This window comes from Etheostoma spectabile, unplaced genomic scaffold, assembly GCF_008692095.1.
Source record: "Etheostoma spectabile isolate EspeVRDwgs_2016 unplaced genomic scaffold, UIUC_Espe_1.0 scaffold00007198, whole genome shotgun sequence".
Taxonomy (NCBI): Eukaryota; Metazoa; Chordata; class Actinopteri; order Perciformes; family Percidae; genus Etheostoma; species Etheostoma spectabile.
Genome location: NW_022603468.1, coordinates 14,674 through 23,606, shown reverse-complemented (window position 1 = coordinate 23,606; position 8,933 = coordinate 14,674). Strand labels below are relative to the sequence as shown.

General features: G+C 47.9%; 1 long non-coding RNA gene across 1 annotated transcript; it reads left to right on the top strand.

Moving 5' to 3' along the window:
• Positions 1-654: 654 nt before the first annotated feature.
• LOC116678391 (uncharacterized) lies at positions 655-996 on the top strand. Its single transcript, XR_004329232.1, has 2 exons — positions 655-730; positions 904-996. It is a non-coding gene; the product is annotated as an uncharacterized LOC116678391 (long non-coding RNA).
• The last annotated feature ends 7,937 nt before the right edge of the window (positions 997-8,933 follow it).

The window sequence follows — 8,933 nt, the reverse complement described above, 5'->3', positions numbered from 1 at the left end:
GATAAGAAGTAGATGTAGAAGAAGATGAAGATGAAGAAGAAGAAAAGAAGAAGAAGAGGGTAGTGAAGACGAGGGGCAAGAGAAGGACGAGCAGGATGAGGAAACATTTGTGTCAAGAGATGGCAAAATCAAATGGGCCTCGAAACGTGTCATCCCAGTGTCCCAAGACCTCATTGCCACGCCACCGAAAAGGACAAACCCGACCAAGAAGAGGACACGACAGACGCTGCCGCCGCTGCTGCCGTGCTGCTGCTACTGCAGCGCCCGGGACCCACAGAGTACGCCGCGGAACACGTCCACGACATAGTGTCTGCGTTTGGCCTGTTTGTCCGCGGCAAATCGAAGACATGGTTGTGGCCGCCACAAACCTCGAGGGTCAAAGGAGATGTGCCACAGGCGGCAAGTGGAAAGCGATGGACGTCACGGACCTGCGAGGCTACCTCGGGCTGCTGCTCCTCGCGGGCGTGTACCGGTCCCGCAACGAGCCTTGGAGAGCCTGTGGCACGAGGAGAGTGGCAGGGCCATTTTCCGCGCCACGATGCCAATCAAGCAGTTCCACGCGTACTCTAGACTGTTGCGATTCGACGACCGCGAGTCGAGAGCTGCCCGCCGAGCCTCGGACAAACTGGCGGCCGTACGAGAGGGTGGGACGAGTGGACGCGGCAGCTGCCTCGCCTCTACAACCCGGGCGCCGACGTGACGGTGGACGAGCAGCTGGTGCCCTTTCGAGGTGTTGTATATATATATATATATTTTTTTTTTTTTGCTCGGTTGTGTTTTTGTACCTCTGCCGTACACTTGTCTTTCTTGTTTGTGTGTGTGTGTGTGTGTGTGTGTGTGTTTTTTTCTTCCATCTCTATCCATCGTGTTCCATCTTCTTGTTTGACACGCCACTTTCACAAGGTCGCTGCGCCTTCCGCCAGTACATGCCCAGCAAGCCCGCCCGGTACGGACTCAAGTCGTGGGTGGCCTGCGACGCCGGCTCCAGCTACGCGTGGCACATGCAGCTCTACACGGGCAAGTCGGTGAGCGGCACGCCCGAGAAGAATCTGGGCTCCCGCGTGTTGCTGGATGTGACCGAGGGCCTGAGGCCCGCGTAACGTGACGTGCGACAACTTTTTCACCTCCTACGCGCTGGCCCAGCGACTGCTCTCCGAGCGGCGCCTCACCGTGGTGGGCACGATGCGCAAAAACAAGCCCGAGCTGCCGGGTGCGTTGCTCGCCACCAAGGGCCGTGCGGTCTTCTCGTCCAAGTTTGCCTTCACGCCCGTCGCCACTCTGGTGTCCTACGTGCCCAAGAAGCACAGGAACGTGGTGCTGCTGAGCACGCTGCACACGGGGATGCGGGCGTCGGCGCCGGCAGGCAAGCCAAACCCGACATCATCCTCCACTACAACCACACCAAGGGCGGGGTCGACAACCTGGACAAGCTCGTGGGCACGTACAGCTGCCGCAGGAAGACAGCGCGCTGGCCCCTCGCCGTGTTCCACAACATCCTCGACGTGTCCGCCTACAACGCCTTTGTGCTGTGGCGAGAGCTCAGGCCCGAGTGGATGCGCGGCAAGCTCAACAAGAGAGGGGCGTTCCTCGAGCAGTTGGGAAGGGCGCTTGTGAATCCGCTCATCGAGAGACGGCGGCGTCTGCCTCGCACGGAGGCGTCCGCCGCGCTTGTCAAAGCCGTCGTCACGGCGAGCAGGTCCTGTGGTGGTGTGGTGGTGGGGTTGCGATTGCGACAGCGGCGGCGGTGGCACAGTCACAAGGGGCCTAGAGGAGCATGGGGATTCTGAACCGGACACACCGAGGATGCAAAGCAAAAGGAAGCGTGTCAGCTCTGTCCGGAGAGAAAGGACCGCAAATCACACATCGTTTGCGGTGGCTGCAAGATACATCTGTGGAAGCTGCACGCGGGCCTACTACTGTGCCGAGTGTGTTCGCCCGTAGCCTCTTGGCCCGTGTGGATGAGGCCCCGAACAAACCTTGAATCTGTTTGGAACCCACACACACACACACACACCCACACACACACACACACACACACACACACACACACACACACACCAGACACACACAGACACAGACCACAGACAGAGACACAAACCCACACACCCAGACCCACACACACAGACCCACACACACACACACACAACACACACGCAAAGACACACCACACACACACACACACACACACAACACACCACACACACACACACACACACACAGACAGACACACACACAACCCTGGGTCCCAGGGACCCCAATGGCGAGGTTGAGGCCTCAAGGGTAGGAGAAAGATGACATCGAACAAGGGTGGGTCCCCGGGACCCCGGATGGGGGGTCCCGGGGACCCATGGCATCGTTCTACTGGTTCCACGGGTCCCTGGGACCCGAAGACCCTTTGATGTTATCCTTTGGGTCCCAGGGACCCAGGGCATTGTCCTTTCGGGTCCCCAGGACCCTTGACGTTGTCCTTTTGGGTCACAAGGACCCTTGACGTTGTCCTACGGGTCCCTGGGACCCATGGCATGTCCTTTGGGTCCCTGGGACTCATGACATTGTCCTTCGGGTCCCCGGGACCCGGAGGATGGGGGCGCCACGGCAGTTGTGGGACATACGTATAATGGCATGGAACATAAAACAGCGGGGTCTCTGAGACCCAAAGGATGAGGCCACGATGGTATTTGACATGGAATGAAAGTGGTGTCTCGGGATCCCGAAGCAGAACGGCTGGCTAGTACAAAAGGTCACATAAGCTAACCATGTCCCTGTGACACAAAGGACAATACAAGGGTTAAGCATATCCAGAAATCGTTCAACTTCAGCTGGGGTCTGATACACCCTTGTAGTACCACGGTGAGTGACTTTAAGCTTGGGGGGGTAGAGGAGCCTGTAGCTGGCATCCACGGTTTTCAGACGTTTCTTAACGCCATCAAAGCCTTTACGCTTCTGTGCAACAGCCGCTGAGAAATCCTGAAAGATCATCACAGAGGCACCGTCGTGCTCCAGGGGTTGCCCATTCTTGCCCTTTTCCAAAGACGCACGCATGATCCTCTCCTTGTCGCGGTAGTTGTGCAGCCTAACCAGGACTGGACGTGGCCTTTGGCCAGCGGCGGGGACTGGACCTCCGGTGCGATGAGCTCTGTCCACTTTTAGCTTCCCGGTTTCCGTTTGGATGTTCAGCACTTTTGGGAGCCACTTCTCAAAGAATAAAGCGGGATCATTCCCTTCTGCGTATTCCGCAGACTCTCGGAGCCCAATTATGCGTATGTTTCGTCTCCTACCCCTATTTTCCATGTCATCAATGTGATCCGTGAGCTCTTTCACCTGTCTCTCCAGTGACTTCAGCTTATTAACGACAGGGGCTGTTTCGTCTTCCACGGTGGAGATACGGGACTCTGCCTCTGCGATGCGCCTCTCGTGTTCTTGAAGCTGCTCTCGGTAATCATGCATAAATCTCGATATCGGGTCAAGTTGGTCCCTTAATTTGTCTTAGAAAACCTTCGTAAGGTTGTCGGTTACCGCACGAATCACCTCCTGAAGAGCTGGGTCCATCCTCTCAGAGTCGCAAACCTTTTCGCTAGCCAAACCGCCAGTAGCCTCATTAGCTTCTCCGCCCGATTCCCCTGTCGTCTCCGTCACAACGTTTTTCCTTCGTGGCATGTTCTCAGACGGTCTTAAAAAATAATCACTAATACTCATCGCAAGTTTAGCCGACGAGAAGAGACTGCCTTGTCACTTTTTGCAGGGTATAAACTGGAGAAATAAGCAAAAATAAGCGCCAGCGCCCCTCGTCCCGACTGTCCCTTAAGCCGCCATCTTGAAAACCCTTATATCTCTCTTTAAAATGATTCCATTTCTTCATGGCCTGTTTGACTGTGATAGTCATGCCAGACTTGCTGATGAAGACACTGGACAAAGGCAGAAAACAAAAAAAAATGGACAACCTCACATTAGTAATACTGCTAGCACTAACAACAAATAACATTTGAGCGTGGTGTAATTTACTGAGTATCCAAAAATAATAATAACCTACATTTATACCTGTCACTTAACTAATACCTTCAGGAATCACACGCATTGTCATAACACAACTACATCAAAAGTTCCTGGTGCTTTCGGGCTTATTGTATTCTTTAGTACTGATCTTATCTGATGTAAGCCTTTTAAAAGGTCCTGCAGAACTCCTGCAGGAATATTCATAACTATGCAGAATGTGATGGATCTGAACTTCTTGCATTCATTTTTGTAAGAGAGGTGACGTTGAGTGCCATAAATGGAGTCTTTAATGATATGCCATGAACTACTACAAAGAACTGCTACAAACTACTATTTTTTCTATTTTTGTTATTTCCACTAACCCCAACCGGCCCGTCAGACGCCGCCTACCAAGAGCCAGGGTCTGTCCGAGGTTTCTGCCTAAAAGGAAGTTTTTCCTCGCCACTGTCGCACTGTTGCTTGCTCTGGAGGAAACCACTAGAACTGTTGGGTCCTTGTAAATTCTGGAGTGTGGTCTAGACCTACTCTATCTGTAAAGTATCTTGAGATAACTCTTGTTATGAATTGATACTATAAATAAAATTGAATTGAATTGAATTGAATATTATTATTAACTTTAATATTATTATTGTTATTATTATGCAGACTCACTCCCATCCACTTTTCGAAGAATTCCTCCTAAAAAAGCGGTCATTGGCACTGCGCCATTCAATCAATGCCCCGGTTTCCTCAGTTGTCCCTTGATAAAAACAAAAACAATTACATCAATACACAAAACAAAACGCCGAATGTGATGACAGAATAACAGCGCTAAAAATGTAAATGTCTTACAGTTGTGAACCTGGCTTTCCTCTGTCATGGTTTTATCTCAGTCGCGCCCCATTACGTAGTTGCACATCTTCAACTACATCATATCTCTTTACATTGTTTTGCACTTTTCCATCTGCCCTGTCATGCTCATCTGTTATTCATCCCATCAATGTTGTCATACATATATTTGCACATCTACTGACCTACGTCACTAACTAGACCATCAGTTGCGCTAACTGTATATTGACTCTACTTCATTTAGACTTACTTACACCTCACTTAGTGCTGGCTTTGTAATGCCTACTTCATCTGCACTTTAAGCAGCCTATTGTATTCTGTATTTTTCTACTGTATTGAATGTAAAACTGTATGTTTTAAAACTGCATATGCTTTATTCTTGGCCAGGTCACAGTTGCAAATGAGAACCTGTTCTCAACAGCCTACCTGGTTAAATAAAGATTAAATGTATCTTAAGTTACTGTGGAGAAAATAAATTACAACCTCATCCGTGAAGTGTTGCTGCATCATGCTTTTCTGATGTAATGTTTACTAAAAAATGACTTGGAACAAAGCATTTGTGTTTTGAGGAGCTTAAGTTTAGTTTAAAAAAGGTAAAAGACAGGAATTACAAATGATAGACCAAACAAAGGATTACAGATTACTACTTGAATTGGCCGAATAAGTACTCAAAGCACTTAGGCCTAAGCATTCAAAGGCCTAAACTTTATACAAACAGATTTCAAACAAATATAAACTGATTAGATCCAAAAAAAAGAAAATGAAGATGTTTTAATGTACAAACAAAGTGGGTATATGCTTGGATCCTTTCAATTATTTTTAATATCAAGCTTTCATAAAGGCACTGCATATCAAGCTTTCACTCAGACGTCTCTCATCAGGGCACTGCACATGTCGTACATTGTTTGTATGTATGTTATGTGCAATGCCTTTTTGATATGCAGTGCCCTCATGAAAGTGGATAATATACAGTGGGGTTGCCCTTTACATGTTGCGAATCATCAGACCTCTGGCTTCTTTGCTCAGGCCTTTACCAGTGGCCCATTTTCATAGTTTGTTAGGAGACAAGCCACCATGTACAGTTGATTGATGCTCCCAAAAACCCATAGGGGAATCACAGAATCAAAAAACTTGTGCACTTTGACCCGGCAAATGGAGCGCGCCACGTGGACCCTTAGACGTGCTTTGGCCCGGGTCTCCCTAACCTCACCTGCAGACATTTGAGGCCTGTTGGAAAGGAAGGCTGGCCTGTAAACCTTGCAGGGCACAATGTCATTAATGATGAAACTTCTGTCTACCATGACAGCCATCCCAGGCTTGAGCAGATTGAGGACACCAGATTCACGGGTAATCTCATACCCATACGGCCCAAAGACACACATGTCTGGCCCATGTGGCGCGATGCCAATGAGCCACTTCAGAGTGCAGTGGGACGTGTAGGAGGAAAATACCTCACTCTGGAGAACAGGGGAAGATGGGCATTGACACCTCAGCTCAGTGCAGTCGAGGATAACTGTGGTGTCAGGGTAGTCCTCAAAGTCTGAAGGCGGTTTTCTCCCTGTCTCCTCTTCGGGTATCCAGCTCCTCACTGAGCCAAGTACTGTTAACAGGAAGTTACTCCATGTTGTTATGATTCTGCTGAGCGTGGACTGAAGGATGCTGTACCGGTCAGCAAGGTCCCGTTGCTTGGACCCAAGGGCAAGGTAATTCAAAAATAAGAAACATTTGTCAATGGGCTGCAGGGAATGGGTTGAAGCATTTGACTCTGTGAAAGCTATTCTTTGTGCTTGTCAAACACTGACCATGGATGGTAGCGAGTTCACAATCAAGCCCCAGAAATGCATCAGTAAATCATATGTTGCAAACTTAATGGAATACAAATACTCTATTGATAACTGTTAATAATTACACAAAATGTACACACATAACTTGAATTAAATGTATCTGTGCAAAATTGAAAACACTAAGGAGTTTTGGTACAAAACTTATGGGCTAGCTACCCAAATGGATGTCAAATTCTTGCCAGGACTTGCACCTGGAGTCTTCACCCATGGGTGGCTGTGTTACTGTTTAATAGATTTTTTATGACAGAATACAAAAACTGCAATCAAACCCCCTCCATATACAGTGTGCTCCTGACTCACTGATACTTAACAATCGTTACAACCCCCTTGCCTTGACATGTTGCACTTTACAACCTCCCCCATCCCTCGGCCACATCACAACACTCTCTGACACACACACACACACACACACAGACAAACACACACACACACACACACATACAACGTTAGCCTACCAGTCTAGACTTACCTTGTAAAGAACCCAAATATCCTTGTCCGAGGCAGCAAAACAGTGAGTGCCGAACCGCTGCCTCAGTGTAAGGCCCTCAATCTGTTGGCGTAACAGCCAATTTTCTTCCCGGTGAGACGTATTTTACTCCAACACCAAATCAACGAGTGTCGCTTCAGGTTTCAACACATAGTCGTTTTGCATGGAGACGAAGAATATTGCGTGGTCCGGTGTATCCTCCCTTTCATCATCTGGCGGTGGTCTTTCCCTTCTCTCCCAAACCCCTGGTCTTGTAGGTGGAAGGGAGAAGTTGTTCCACTCAAAAGACATAGGAACAGCACTCTTTTTTATCAGCCGTCAACCTGTTTCTGATGCCGGCTACACACCCGGGTGTGAGCCGTAACAGTGAATTTGTCCCTGCAGATGGCGACAATCCACTTATGCATCAGCTCCTCATCAGCTGGAAAAGTAAAAAAAAACTACAGTATTGTACTATTCAAGTAGTTGTACCAGACACTCTCTGGTATTTAAACCTAAACTTTTTCATGTCAACTAGCGTAACAGTTAGCTAGCTACCTACCACAACAAGTGGACGCGTAGGCTACCAAAAGTATGTCACAACAGCCGTTGGCATTAGCCCATTGTGTCGAGGTTCTTTCCCGTGAAGATGGAGGCACCTTGTTCCATTCCAGAAGCTTGCTTATCTTGGCAATTTGAAATGTTTTGTCTGTCTATCGGTAAAAGTCACGGTGAACTCTGATGTTATGCCACATGAACCTTGCAACGTGTTCCAGCTCTTGTTCACTAAGATCCAGGAGTTGTCAGAGTGTGGCAACCTGTTTTCTTAATTTAGTTGACCTCAGGAGTTCAGGGTTTTCTGCTCCGCTTTCCTCTGCATATTTTTGCAGACAGTCACATCCACATATTTTTGACATCACACCAGGTCTTGCACCGAGAGAGGGATTTTCAGCAAGAACACCAGCTTCCTCTCTCCTTTTTATCAACAAGTCTATGGGCTCCTTCATTTTCTCTGTCAAGTAAACAGGTACCTTTCTCCCTCTTTTTCCACAGATTTCATTGCGAGTTATTCACTTGCTCAGCTCTTTCTCCAATGGTGACAGGGTTATATAAATGTCCTCACTTATGGGATTTATGTCCTTTCTTGTAGGCTTCGAGAGTCAAGTGTGATGCTTTCCATTCACATCGCTTGTTAGATGACCTATGCTAGTAGTCTCATTTAATGTTGTGTATGCTGTTAAACCCAGCTCTTGCGTCAATTTCCGTCTTGCTTTATTTTTTGCAATCCTGAGATGATGCCTCAGCGCAATCACATTTTTGGTGAGGGGGATGTCATCTTGTTTATTCCATCTCTTTTCTTGGATAGTTTGGTGAGCACTGACAGAGACATTGTTCCTCCAATTATTTTCCAAAAGTTCCAAGAACATTTTAGCCTTCTTCTCTGCCTGGTCATCATCATTCATCTGTCTGTCCAATCTGTACCTCCACAGCTCCTTTAAGACAGAATCCAATTTTGACTGCTGTTTAAGGTTTCCAATATTCATTTTTGCCTGGTCTAAACTCTGCAAGCCTCTTAACTGCACTGACAACATGCGGACACTTTTACATCTCCCAGACACCTCACAGTCTTGTCCACATCTTTAGCTACCAACATGAATCTGCCAAGCTTCCTCATTTTTTGTGCAATGTACTGGTGCCTAGACTTCACACGACCATGTTTTGCATACAGAGACTCTCCATATCTGCAAATCAAAGAATTACTTCAGATGTGAAAGGACACATCATATTGTTGCATGTTGTTA